Below are 14,957 nucleotides of genomic sequence, written 5' to 3'. Positions count from 1 at the left end.
CTATTTCCTTCAAAGCAGCTTGAACTTCTTCCTTCATCACCATAGGCTCTTGCTCATATGTTAAAGAGTAAGTAGATGGAAAAGAGATTGAGATCATAAACAACTTCAGCTAGCTCTGTTTCACAATCAACACTCTTTGCACCAGCAGTCAGGAAATCAAAAGACAAATTGCCTGGGGAAAATCTGCTGTCAAGGAATTTTTCAGAGTACTGAGAAGCAACAATGTCTGTCTAGAGACTAAGGTGCACCTGATGCAAGCCATAACCTTTGCAATTACTTGCTATGTATCAGAGAGCTGGACAATGACTAAGGATGACAGAAGAAGAATTGATGCCTTTGAGTTGTGGTGTGGGAGAAGAGTCTTGAATATACCATGGACTGCCAAGAGAACAAATAGTTTTGTCTTGGAGAGGGTGAAACCAAGTTTCTCCTTGGAGGCAAGGATTTCTTTTTTTTTTTAAATAAATTTTTGTTTTATACTGGTTTGCTTACAAAGTTCATATACTCAGTTTTTCACACTGGGTATTTCCCATTTTCTTTACCTACTTCTCTCTCTACCCATTAAATTGTGTAACCCTATGATTACCCGCACTACCCATCTTCACTCCTCTACTCCTCCCCTCCCCACTCTTGGATCCTCCTACATGGTTTACTAGTTAATTTTCTATGTCTTCAATAATGATCTTATACAGGGACTGAGTTAGTTTACTTAGCATAATGCTCTCCAGTCCCTCCCTAGTTAGGCAGTGATTTTCAAAATCATTGCTCCTGCATGTTGCGTAGTATTCCATTGTGTGAGTGTACTATAATTTCCCAATCCATTTGACTGTGGTTGGACATTTGGACTGCTTCCATGTTCTGTGATGGTGAATAATGCTGCTATGAATACAAATTTCCCTTTGTGTCTCATTTCTCATTTTCTCAGGGTATATTCCAAGCAGTGGAATAGCTGGGTTATATGGAATTTCTATGTTCGACTTTTTGAGGAAAAACTAAACTGCCTTCCAGAGTGGATGCAACCATTTTACAATCCCACCAATAGTGTACTACTCCACATCCTCTCCATGCTGTCCTGTTAAACTCTGCCACTGACCCTTGGGTGAGATGGCATGTCATTGTGCTTTTGATTTGCATCTATCTTATTACTAGTGGTTTTGAGCATTTCTTCATGTTTCTGGTGGCCATCCAAGTATCTTCTTCTGGGAAAGGTCTTTCCATGTCTTTGGAGGCAAGGAATTTGAAGCTCCATCTCACATACTTTAACTTTCATACAGTAACTGAAGCAAGTGAGGTAAGTGTGTGAGAGACAGTGAGACTGGCTCAGGACAGGGCAGACTTCAGAGCTAATGTACATAGGGTTGCTATGAGTTGCAGGCAACTCAATGCACATAACAACAGACACTCCGTAATGTCTCTCTTTCATTGCTATCAAGTTGGAACTGACTCATAGCTGATCCACAATGGTCTTTCAGAAGCATGAGAGGAGATTTTTCATCTTTATTCCCCATGGAGCAACTGGTTTATTTGAACTGCCTACCTTTGTGTTGACAGCACAACTTCCTACCTACTATGCCAGTAGAGTTCCCTATTTCCTATACTAGAGCTCTTATTAAAAATATACGCATTGGTTTGCATACAAAATTAATATACATTTGTATTTTGTTCATTTACATTGTGTTTCATATGTTCATTCATATACACTATTATATAAAAGCAGTCCCCATTGATCTATGTCTACTGTTACCCTATCTTTTGAGGTCCTCACTGGATATTTCCTAATTCCTTTGCTCACCAAACACTGTGATACTTTTTGTTGTTGTCATGTGCCATTGCATTGCCTGTAACTCATAGCGACCCTATTTACAATAGCCCTGAAGCCTGCCCTGTCCTGAGCCGGTCTCAATGACTCTGATACACCTACCCCCATTGCCCCAGTTACTGTATCAATCCATCTCATTTGGGGTCTTTCTCTCCTGTACTTTCCCTCCACCCATCTGAGCATCATGTCCTTCACAAAGGATAGGTCCCTCCTGGCCACGTGTCCAAAGTATGTGAGATGGAGCTTCAAAATCCTATCCTCCAAGGAGAAACTTGGTTTCACCCTCTCCGAGACAGACCTATTTGTTTTTGTGATGGTCCACAGTATGTTTAAGACTCTTCTCCAGCACCACATGTCAAAGGCTTCGATCCTTCTGCATCATCCTTACTTATTGTCCAGTTCTCTGATGGACAGCAAGTAATTGTGAAGACCATGGCCTGGATCATGCACACCCTAGTCCCTAGACTGACATCATTATTCTTTAGTACTTTGGAGAGGTCCCTGACAGCAGACTTGCCCAATGCAATTTGTCTTTTGATTTCTTGACTACTCTTTTAATGTGGCATGGCAAGAATGGAAGCCTGGTTCCAGTGGCTGAATGAGTGAGCAGGAGCCCTGTGACTCAGTGATTAAAGCACTCGGCTGCTAACCAAAAGGCTGGTAGTTTCAACTCCACCAGCAACTTTACGGGAAAAAAAGATGTGACAGTCTGCTTCTGTAAAGATTTACAGCTTTGAGAAAGCCAAACAGGGCAGTTCTACTCCGACCTATAGTGCCCACATGCATCAGGACCAACTCAACTGCAGCGGGTTTAGGTGAGACACAACAGCAACAAAACTCAAAGCATATTCCCTATAAACTGACCTGAAGGCAACAGGTAGAGTGTGAGAGCTGTGCGGTTAAAGCAAACCTGCTGAGCAATTACTTAGAGAACAACTGAAGGAGAAGTGAGGACAGAGGGCAGTTACATTCCTTAGTTTGGCCTTTTGTTTTTCTTTTTTCTTTTTAACCTTTTGTTTTTCTGAGAGCTCTAATAGCCTGATGCAGCAGCAACATAACGAGTACATTGAAAAGAGATGGGAAAAGGGGCTATTAATTGACCTTCTGTCATGAAGTGAGACAGGAGAGGATAAAACCAAAAGAACAAGCAATAAGAATCGAGCGTAGTCTGTGTATGTGTTCTGCGAAGTGGGAGACAAAGTCAACTAACTGCTGCAGGAATAGAATGAGAAGGAGGAAGGGGAGGGGTGGATAGGGGCTTGAGTGTTGGCCAAGGTTAATATTTTCACCATTTCCTCCATAGGGGCTTTTAGAAGCCAGAGAAAAACAAGCATTACGTTGCCTAGGAAACACAGTGGCTTGCTAAAGCAACAGTGGGTTGTTTTTTCATCTTATTAACTCATTCATCTCTATAGTTACCTAAAAGAAAGCTGTGGAGGAGGGGTGGAAGCAGGGGGAAAAATTCTGCTTTACGTGTTAAACACTGGGCACTCTACAGCCCAGGGTGTGTATGAATAGCCCAGGGACAGGGGACTTAAACAAAATAGTGGGAGGGGCATCCAGTGAGTGGCAGGCAGTAAGGTGTCAAGGACTAATTACCCCCATTTACCTATGTTTGCGATGTGGCCATAGGCATTTTGTAGTATTCTCTCAGGTACACATAACACAAGTACATGTGCACACCCTTCTACATATGCAGAGGTGTTATCCTACTGACCCAGAAATAACTAGGGTTAAAATTCTGGAGCATTTCCTTCCTTGGTTCCTCCTGTTTCATCCTCATGATAGGAAATTAACTGTCTCCTGTCTTCTCTGGTTCAGGTTCATGGTGGAATGAAATTTCTTTCTCTTGTCCTCACTCAATCTTGCCACATAGGGTCATCGGGGCTTGGTGATTCAAAGTCTGGGTCTTTTCTTGTCCCAGGTGGAGAGGAAAGTAGACCTTGTTTCTGAAAATTTCAGGTTCTGGAGAGCTGGGATCTGTGGTGTCCGTGAGTGGAGGCCTCTGAGAGGTAGAAGGAAAGGACTGTGGCATGTAGGCCAGGCCAAAAAAGTGCTAGATCCCATGGTCTCAAAGTGTTCACAGGATCTATTTCTCACTCCCTTCCTGCCGCAGGAGCCTGGAACACATGGGGTAAGGTCTTAGGGGTGGATGGGGGAGCCCTTCCCTGCAGGCTCACTTGTCCTTCCCCAGAAGGCCAAGTTCATCATTCTTGTGACTTTGGCATATATAAGGATAACCCATTACCATCGAATCAATTTCAACTCTTAGCAACCTTGTTGGACAGAGTAGAATTGTCACATAGGGTTTCCAAGATGGTAACTCTTTATGGAAGCAGATCATCACCTACTTTGCCTGTGGAGTGGCTGATGGATTCCAACTGCTGACCTTTCAGTTAGCATCCCGATTCATTATGCCACCAGAGTGTCTTTCTACACAGATTGTCCAAAAGCTCAACCTTGGTTCAATCCATCTGACCCCTACTCTCCCTAATTCATATAAGCAGTTGAGCAACAGTGTGAGTATAGCATTGTTGCTATTATTTGCTGTCAAGCTGGAAGCTACTTAAAGCTGGGTTTTCAGAGGCACAGTAGGAGGTTGCTCATCTTCTTCCCATGGATTAGGTGGTGGTTTCAAACTGCCTGCCTTTGGGTTTGCAGTACAACTCCTTACCACTAGGCCACCAGAGCTTCCTGATTATAGCATTGCTGTTGTTGTTAGAACCGACTCATAGCTGACCCTTAAGCCAGTTTTCAGAGGAAGTTAATCACATGAGAGAAGATTGCCCAACGATGTCCCACAGAGTCGCTGGTGGATTAGAACCATGTACCTTTGAGTTGCCAGCACAACTTACCACTAGGCTACCAGAACTCCATTAGTACAGTTGATTTTTGGTATGCCACTTTCTACAGCACTGGTTTCACTATAAAATATTTGACCATATAGCTGGAAAACATGGACTTGGTGACAGAAATGAGGCTGGAGATAGAATGATAGAATTTTACATATTCAAAGATTTATTTATTGAAAATATCTTTTATAAGAAACATAAACTCAGGCTATACACATGGATTTAATCTGATGGTATGCATAGGAATCAAATCAATTACATTGGTGGAAAGAATCACTGGAGAAGCTCAATATCAGCTGTGGAACTCTTATACGTTGTTGGTGAAATTGTAAAACGGTACAACCATTCTGGAAAACAGTTTGGAGCTTCTTCAAAACCGTGAACATAGAAATTCCATATGACTCAGCTATTCCACTACTTGGAATATACCCTGAGAATAGGAGAACTGAGGCACAAACTGAGATTTGTACACCAATGTTCATACCAGCACTATTCACCATCGCAAGAACATGGAAACAGCCCAAATGTCCATCCACAAAAGAATGGATTGAGAAACTATGGTACATTCACACAATGGAATATTATGCAGCACAAAGGAGCAATAACTTTGTAAATTATTCCCTAACTTGGGATGGACTGGAGAGCATTATGCTGAGTGAACTCAGTCCCACAAGGATAAATATTGTATAAATGAGTTTAAGGATCCAGGAGGTGTGGGAGAGGCTGGAAGCAGAGGGATGTGGATATGCAGGTGGAAAGGAGGATTAATCACGGGGTTGTACAATCTGATGGGTGGGGGGTGAGGTAAATGGGAAGAATTTGTTCAAATTTGTATTTGAATTTTGTAAATAAACTAGAAAAAAACCAAAAAATACAATGTATGGGAATATGCAAGAAGCACAATGTGAATGAAGGAATGTGTGAAACACAATGTATATGAATGAACACAATGTATATGAAATTAGTATGCAAATTAATAAAAAACTAAAAAGAAATTTTAAAAAATAACACAAAAAAATACCAAATCAGGCCAGGTGCTGATTGTGGGACAGACCACCAACTACTCATATGCAAGTTCAAGCTGGAGTTGAAGAAAATGAAATCAAATCCACAGGAACTAAAATATGACCTTAAGTCTATCCCACTTGAATTTCAAAACCATCTCAGGAACAGGTTTGAGGCCTTGAGCACCAATGAGCGTAGACCAAATGAGCTGTGGGAGGATATCAACAATATTGTCCATGAAGAATGCAAAAGACCGTTACAAAAGGCTGAAGAGGAAGAAAAGACCAAGATGGATGTCAGATGAGGCTCTAAATATTGCATTAGAGTCCCAAGAAGGCAAAGCTAAAGGAAGAAATAAAGAAATTAAAGAGCTAAACAGAAAATTTCAAAGGGTAGCTTGGGGTGACAAAGCAAGATACTATAATGAAATATGTAAAGAGCTGGAGTCAGAAAATCAAAAGGGACGAACTCACTCAGAATTTCTTAAGCTGAAAGAATTGAAAGACAAATTCAAGCCACGAGTGGCAATACTTTAAGATGCTTTGGACAGAGTGTTAAATGATCCAAGAAGCATTAAAAGAAGATGGAAGGAGTATACAGAGTCACTCTACCAGAAGGAATTGGCTGACACAGAATTTCATGAAATAACATATGAGCAAGAACCTGTGGTGATGAAAAAGGAAGTTTCATTTGCTCTGAAGGAAGTGGCAAAAAACAAGACTCAACATAAAAATGCTGCCCTGGATGTGCTCACTAAATTATGCCAAGAAATCTGGAGGACAGCCAGTTGGCCAGCTGACTGGAAGAGATAGATATTTGTTCCCATTCCAAAGAAAGTTGACCCAACAGATTGCAGAAATTATCGAACAATATCATTAATATCACATGCAAGCAAGAGTCTGCTGAAAATTATCCAAAAACTACTGGAGCAACATATCAACAGAGAACTGTCAGAAGTGCATGCTGGGCTTAGAAGAGGCCATGGTACTAGGGTTATTAGCTAATATTAGATGGACTGTGACAGAAAGCAGAGAGTACCCAGAGGAATGTCTTTCTGTGTTTCATTGACTATGCAAAGGCTTTTGACTGTGTGGATCACAACAAGCTATGGCTGACTCTGAGAAGAATGGGAATCCCAGAACATTTGATTGTGCTTATGAGAAACCAATACTTGGACCAAGAGGCAGTTGTCAGAACAGAGCAATGAGACACTGCATGATTCAAAATTGGGAAGGGCATCCGCCAGGGATGTATTCTGTCTCCATACCTCTTCAATCTGTATTCAGAACAGATCATCCAGGATGCTGGGCTGTACGAGGAGGAATGTGGCATCAGGATTAGAGGAAGATTCATCAACAACCTGCATTATGCAGATGACACAACCCTGCTTGCTGAAACTGAGGAGGACCTGAAGCACTTGCTGCACAGAGTCAAGGACTGCAGCCTCCAATATGGATTGAGGCTCAATGTCAAGAAGACAAAGATTCTCACCACTGGGCCAATTGGCAGCATCAGTATGGATGGTGAAGAGATTGAGATAGTTCACAGCTTTAGTTTGCTTGGCTCCACAGTCAACACTCTTGGTACCAGCAGCCAGGAAATCAGGAGATGAATTGCATTGGGAAAGTCAGCTGTGAGGGACCTCTCAAGAGTACTGAGGGCTGGAGACTAAGGTGTACCTGATTCAGGCTATAGTCTTTGCAATTACGTGCTATGCATCAGAGAGTTGGACATTGACTAGGGATGATACAAAGAGAATTGATGCCTTTGAGTTGTGGTGCTGGAGAAGAGTGTTGAATATATCATAGACTGCTAAGAGAAAAAAACAGATTTGTCCTGGAGAGAGTGAAAATGGGTTGCTCCTTAGAGGCAAGGATTCTGAAGCTTCAAGGATTCTGACATACTTTGGGCATGTTGCAAGGAGGGACCAGTCCTTGGAGAGGGACATCATGTTTGGGAGAGTGGAGGGATGGCACAGGAGAGGAAGACCGTCAATGAGTCAGTGATTGGGGTAGTGGGAGTAGGTGTGTCAGAGACAATGAGGTTGGCACAGGATAGATCAGGGTTTAGGGCTCTTGTACATAGGGTCACTATCAGTCCCAAGTGATTGAATGGCACATAACAACCACCACAACAACAATGCACAACAATGAATGAATATTTTTTTTTAAAACCCCATAAAAGTGAACTGGGGGAAGGAGAAGAAAGAGAGAGGGGATGAAAATGTGCAACAATGAATGAATGAAGATATAATTTTTCTGTAAACTTGCATTAAAATCACAATTAAGATAAAGAATTTGCTTCAAAATTTTTCTTTAACAATTGCACTACATGTCTATAGTCTGCTTTCTCTCTCACCCTCATTTTCTGGCAGGATCCTTAACACACTATCTCTACTCTCTTCAAAACTCCAGTGTCCTCTATTATTATCCTGAACTGATGGTATTGTATTGTATTGTATTGTATTGTATTGTATTGTATTGTATTGTATTGTATTGTATTGTATTGTAACGAGAAACTGTAAGCCATTGCATACAAACTCCCCCATCTTCCCACCACCAAGGTCTTCAAACCCTGTTTGCATCTACATTTATTTTGATTTTTTTCCCTTGTGGTGGTGCAGGGAGTGGCCCTCCACCAATCAAAAGCAGAATTAGGGGTTGGAGGAATTAGGAAAGATCCTGCAGGGACCTGAAAGGGTGGGGTAATAGTGGGTATGGATCAATGATTATTGATTTTATGAAAGGTAATGTGTGGGAAGGATACTAAAAAAACGCACTGTGAATGGAGGAATGCACGAAACACAACGTATATGAATTTTGTATGCAAATCAATACAAAATAAAAAGAATAAAATGGTCAGTACTTCCCCTTGAATTTTTTATCTGTTTGTCTCACATAGTCTCAAGACCTTAGCTTCTACAATAATTCTTTTTCTCTCCTGCATATTAATTGCTCTCTTTCTACTTGATCTTAAGTAAAAAGCAAATTAACAATCATTATCAGGTGAATTCTTATTCAGTGAGACCTGGTTTATGTCAGAGTGGAACTGGAGACCAGAAAATTTTCTTTGAAATCTTATTTATTTTGTTGTTGTCACAGATATACCCAGCAAACATCAATTCCGTAGTTTGAGACACCTAATTATGTTCTTCAAGTTATTCAACCATTCCCACTTTCCTTTTCTGAGTCATTTCTCCCCAGTAACATCAACTCACTGCCCCTAGGGCATCTCTCTAATCTTTTGAGTTATTGTTGTCAATTTGATTCTTTATAGACAAACCTTAAAAGAGCACAGTCTTCCAGGCAACAGTCTTTATCAATTAAGCTAAACTAGCATCCAGCTTTAGCAAGACCTTGGGGAATATTTTTGGTTTAAGGCAATAATTTCAGGGGCTTTTTTTTTTTTTTTGGAAGGTTGACAGGATTTTCATCCAAGGTATCTTTGGATAACCTTGAACTTTCAATCTTTTGATTAGCAAATGAGCAGGTAATCATTTGCATTACCTGGGGATTCCTCTTCACATCTATGTGTAAGCAAACAAGCTGTAGTGTTTCTTCTCTTAAGACCCCCCTTCTCTCTACAACCAGGAGAGAATAAAATAGATGAATGGGACCTTCTAAGAAGCAAATCCCCATGCACATCTAAAAACTTCTCTAACAGGGTAAAAAGGGAAGCCACAGACTGGGGAAAAATTTGGTAATGACATGTCAGATAAGGGACTTATTATATCTAGAATTTATAAAATACTTGAGCACCACAAGAAGATAAAGGTAAATAACCCAATGAATATAGCCCGGATCAGGCACACCTTAGTCTCCAGCCTGACAACGTTGCTCTTCAGTACTCTAGAGAGGTCCCAGACAGCTAAATTTACCAATGCAATTTGTGTCTTGATTTCCTGGTTGCTCGTACCAAGAGTGTTGACTGTGGAGCCAAGCAAACTAAAACTACTATCTCAATCTCTTCACCATCCATACTGATGCTGCCAATTGGTCCAGTGGTGAGAATCTTTGTTTTCTTCATGTTGATGTTCACCCTATCCACCTCAACTCATACTCCTTTGGCTACAAAACATTCACCAACACCCTTTTATCCAATGTTATAGATTGAATTGTGTGTGTCCATCCATGAATATGATCTTGTTTCAAAAGTGGTGCCTTTCTGGTGGTTCACATCCACCAGCAGATCCAAAGGAGAAATGTGTGATTTGGTCCACACAGTTGTGGAAATTGAGATTCATGTGGTCCATTAATCTTTTGAACTAATTGTTTCAGTACACATCACACCTCTAGTGTGATATTTATAGCCTCAGTATTATAGAAATGTCTTCCATTTTGAGCCCTGATGTATGCATGCATTGTAAAACCTCACCTCTATGTTTTAGTTAAGAAAACAAAAATCCTCATCACTGGACCAACAAGTAACACTGATAGTTGAAGAAAGGACTGAAGTTGAGAAGGATTTCATCTTACTTGGATCCATAATCAACAGCCATGGAAGCAGCAGTCAAGAAATCAAAAGATATGTTGCATTGGGGAAAATCTGCTGTCAAGGGCCTCTTTAAAGTGCTAAAAAGAGCAATGATGTCACTTTAAAGACTAAGGTGAACCAGCCTCAAGCCATAATATTTTCAATTGCTTCTTATGTATGAATAAGTTGGATGATGACTATGGAAGACAGAAGAAGTGTCAGTGTATATGAATCGTGGTGTTGGTGATAACTATTGAATATATCACGAACTGTCAAAAGTTTTGTCAAAACACATTTATTTTGGAGGAAGTTCAACCAGAGTGCTCCTTGGAGACAAAGGTGACAAAGTTCCACCTCACTTATTTTGAATATTTTGCTAGGAGAGACTAATCCTTGGAAAGGGACATCATACTTGGAGAGGTGGAGGATCAGCAAGAGAGAGGAAGACCCTTAAGGAGATGGATGGATACAGTGACTGTAGCCATGTGTCAGAGATGGCGAGGACGGCACAGGGTAGGACAGGGTTCAGAGATGTGCTGTTCATAGAGTCTCTATCGGTCATACTCCACTCAATGACACATAACAACAACAATAAACTTTGAAAGAATACCTTTGTTGAAGTCACATGCTTGAGGTATTTCTGTTCTAGCAGTATTAGATAATCAAGACACACCTGATATAAATTTGTTTTTAGGTGCCATCAACTTAGTTCTGATTTAGAGAAAGACTATGTGCAGTCAAAAATGAAAACAAAATACCCTCCCACCCCCACACAAAATCCTATAGCTTCTGTTACAGCCTCTGTTCTATACTTAAGCTCACTGATGCAGCCACTGTGTCAATTCATTTCCTTGAGGGTTTTCCTCTCCACTGATTTTCTACCTTTCCAAATGTGATGTCCCTTTTAAGGGACAGGTCCTTCTTGATAAGGCCAAAGCTTATGAGGCTCAAGTATGACCATCCTCACTTCTTAATTAGCAGGGAAAATGGCAAAGTGAACATGCAAAACCAAGTCAGTTAGTAAAGAAATAAACACTGTATCTAAAGAGACCTGGGGATGTTGTATGTAAAGCATTACAGCTGCTAACTGAAAGGTCAGTAGTTTGACTCTCAGTCACTCTATGGAAGAAAGATGGGTGGTCTCTTCCTATAAAGATTTACAGCCTCTGAAACCCAAATGGAAGTTGACTGTGAATTGGAACAGAGTCAATGGTCAAGGGTTTAGTTTGGTTTTACACACAATATTGTTGTGCCTGCCACTGGGTTGACAGCGCAACTCCTTACCCACCAGTCCACCAGAACTCCCTATACATAATACAGCCTGCAAGAAAATATGAGCTATTTTACTTCTCATTCCATAATTGGTCAAGAAGCTGTGTTTCATATATTCTACTTCCTTCTGTGTTCATTTTGACCTTGGTTGGCACCTCACCCTGGATTTGTTGCTTTTAACCTGGTGCAAGAACCCAAACTTTCATTTCTAAGGGGTCTGATTTCTTGGTTGTCCATCCTGTGTCAGCTGCTATACTTGTGTATGAATTTTTACCCCTATATAATGGCAGTGCTAAGGAACTCTGATGGCCTAGTGCCAGATCGGAGGCCCGAGGCTCGGACTCACCCGCTGTTGTGTGGGAGAAAGATGGGTGATCTCTTTCTGTGCAGTTTACAGCTTCTGAATACCCGCTGGAGGGTCAGCTGTGAGTTGGTTCCAACTTGATCGCAATGAGTTGAGTTAAATAGAATGCCAGGGAGGATTCCGAGGATCTCTGAGAAGCTTGACACACTCCTCTCTGCTCCCGTGGTGCAGAGAACTATCCCTTCCTCTCTTCTCTGTTGGTTCAGTGACATAAAGAACTCAAAGTGGCCACAGGTGGCAGTCTCAACTTCCCCTTCCGTGAGAAGTTATTGCGCCTCCTGGTGGAAACCCTCCTCACTTGGCTGCATAAACCTCCAGACCTTCAGAATCCGAAGTTGCCATGGAGTCTTCATGAACTCATAGCTGATCCTCCAGCAGGTTTTCCAGGCTGTACATACTACAGGAGATTGCCCATCTTTCTCTCACAGAGCTACTGATGGATTCCAACCGCCAGTCAGGTACGGACTTTGGGTTAGCAGCACAACTCCCTACAGACCCATGCCACCACAGCTCCCTTAAAGTTTCAATACGAGATAACGTTTTGTTTGTTCTTTCTTTGTGGGGGCGCGAGGAAGTCATTATTGTTCTTATGCATTGTTGAGTCACAACAGACTCATAACTGACCCTGCAGTTGTCAGACGTAGTAAATCTCAGGGGAGGAGATGGTCATCAATCTTCCACCGAGCAGCTGGTGGAGTCAAATTGCATGCCTTTGGGTTGGCAGCACAAGTCCTTACCCACTAGGCCACCATAGAGCCCGTATTAGAACGATACTAAGAAGTGTGTCTATGAATTCAGCCCTAGTTCCTGTACCTCTGTAATCCAGCTATGAGATAAACACTACTGTACGTTGGACATTGAATCCTTCAGCACTGCAATTAAATGCTTGCATTTTTCTTCAGTTCTTTCAGCTTGAGAAATGTGAAATGTCTTCTTCTCTTTTGGTTTTCTAACTCCAAGTCTTTAAACATTGCATTACTGCATTTTCTTGAACTGAGCTTTGCAACCTTCTGTCCAGCTCTCTTATTTCCTCCTTTCACTTTAATTTATGTTCAAGAGCACATTTCAGAGTCTCTCCTGACATTCATTTTGGCCTTTTCATTCTTTCCTGCCTTTGAAATGACCTTCAGCTTTCTTCATGGTCGATGTCTTGGATGTTCTGCAATGTGTCTGGTCTTCAGTAATTAGCATTCAATGCTTCAAATCTATTCTTGGTTTTTAAAATCAAGTGTGGTAAATGTAAGGTCTTATTTGGGCTCTTCATACGTTCACAACTTGAGTGCAATATCATCTTTTTTCTATCCTCCCACAGCTCTTCTGGTTTTCGTTTACTAGTGTCTAAGGCCTCAAATGTTTCATGAGATAGTTTTTTTAAGTTCAGGTGTGATAGATTCAAGGTCAAATTTTGGATTTGATTTCATTTTCTCTTTTAAAGACTTCAATTTTCTTTAGCTTCAGTTTGAACTTGCATATGATTATTTGATGATTTGTCATCCCACAATCAGAACCTGGCATCGTTTTCACAGGAGAGACTGAGCTTCTCTGTTGACTCTTTCCACAGATGTAATCAATCTGATTCCTGTGTAGACCATCAGGTGAGGTTCATGTGAATAGTTACCATTTGTGTCTCTTGTAAAAGATATTTGCATTATTGTTGTTGTTATATGCCGTCGAGTCACTTGTGACTCAAACTGCCCCTATGTACAACAGCCCTAAACCCTGCTCTATCCTGTGCCAACCTTATTGTCTCTGACACACCTACCTCCATTATCCTAGTCATTGAATCAATCCATCTCATCGAGGGCCTTCCTTTCTTGTACTGTCTCTCCATCCTCTGAAGCATAATGTCCCTCTCCAAGGACTGATCCTGCCTTGAAAAATGCTCAAAGTATGCCAGATGGAGCTTCAGAATCCTTACCTCCAAGGAGCATCCTGGTTTTACCCTCTCTAGGCTGAACCTGTTTGTTCTTCTAGCAGTCCATAGTACATTTGATACTCTTCTCCAGCACCACAGCTCAAAGTCATTAATTCTCCTTCTATCATCCCTAGTTATTGTCCAGCTTTCTACACAAGTCTATCTTTCTATCTCCAGCCTCATTTCTGTCACCTAGTCCATGTTTGTGACTACTGATCCTTCTTCCTTGTTCCCAACTCTTGCATTCCAGTCCTCAACTAGTATTAATGCATCTTGGTTGCATGCTAAAACTGAGGAGGACCTGAAGCATTTGCTACAGAAAATTAAGGACTGCAGTCTCCAATACAGTTTGAAGCTAAACATAAAGAAGACAAAGATTCTCACCACTGGGCCAGTTGGCAGCAGCATAATAGGTGAAGAGATTGAGGTTGTTAACAGCTTCAGCTTGTTTGGCTCCACAATCAACATTATTGGCATTAGCAGTTAGGAAATCAAAAGACTAATTGAATTGGGAAAATCTGCTGTCAGGGACCTCTACAGAGTGCTGAAAAGCAATGTTGTCAGTCTAGAGACTAAGTTGTGTCTGATCCAGTCCATAGTCTTCACAATTACTTGCTATGCATCAGAGAGCTGGACAATGTCTAAGGATGACAGAAGAATTAATGCTTTTGAGTTGTGGTGCTGAAGAAGAGTACTGAACTGTCAAGACAACAAGCGGATTTGTCCAGGAGAGGGTAAATCCAAGTTGCTCCTTGGAGGCAAGGATTTTGAAACTCCATCTCACATACATTGGGCATGTTGCCAGGAGGGACTAGTCTTTGGAGAAAGATATCATTCTTGGAAAGGTGGAGGGACAGCACAGGAGAGAAAGACTGTGGATGAGATGGATTGACACAGTGTGTCAGAGACAGTGAGATTGACTCAGGATAGAACAAGATTCAGAGCTATTGTGCATATGGTCACTATGAGTTATGACTTGACGGCACCTAACAACAACATAAACAATTGCTGATCTGTTCCATAGTCCTTGGCTTTGTTCTGACTGCTGATACTGAGCTTTACCACTGTCTCATTCCACAGATGTAGGAAATTATTGTTTTTAGGTGCCATTGAGTTGCTTGCAACTAATAGCAACCCTATGTGCAACAGCTCTGAATCCTGCTCTATCCTGTGTCAACTTTATTGTCTCTGACACACCTACCTCCAATACCACTGCCACTGAATCAATCAATTTCTTTTTCTTTTCTTCTTTTTTTT

This window comes from Elephantulus edwardii, unplaced genomic scaffold (genome assembly GCF_000299155.1).
Source record: "Elephantulus edwardii isolate Elephantulus edwardi_28Jun2011 unplaced genomic scaffold, EleEdw1.0 scaffold00131, whole genome shotgun sequence".
Taxonomy (NCBI): Eukaryota; Metazoa; Chordata; class Mammalia; order Macroscelidea; family Macroscelididae; genus Elephantulus; species Elephantulus edwardii.
The sequence above is the reverse complement of the archived record's forward strand: the minus strand, read 5'-3'. Positions refer to the sequence as shown.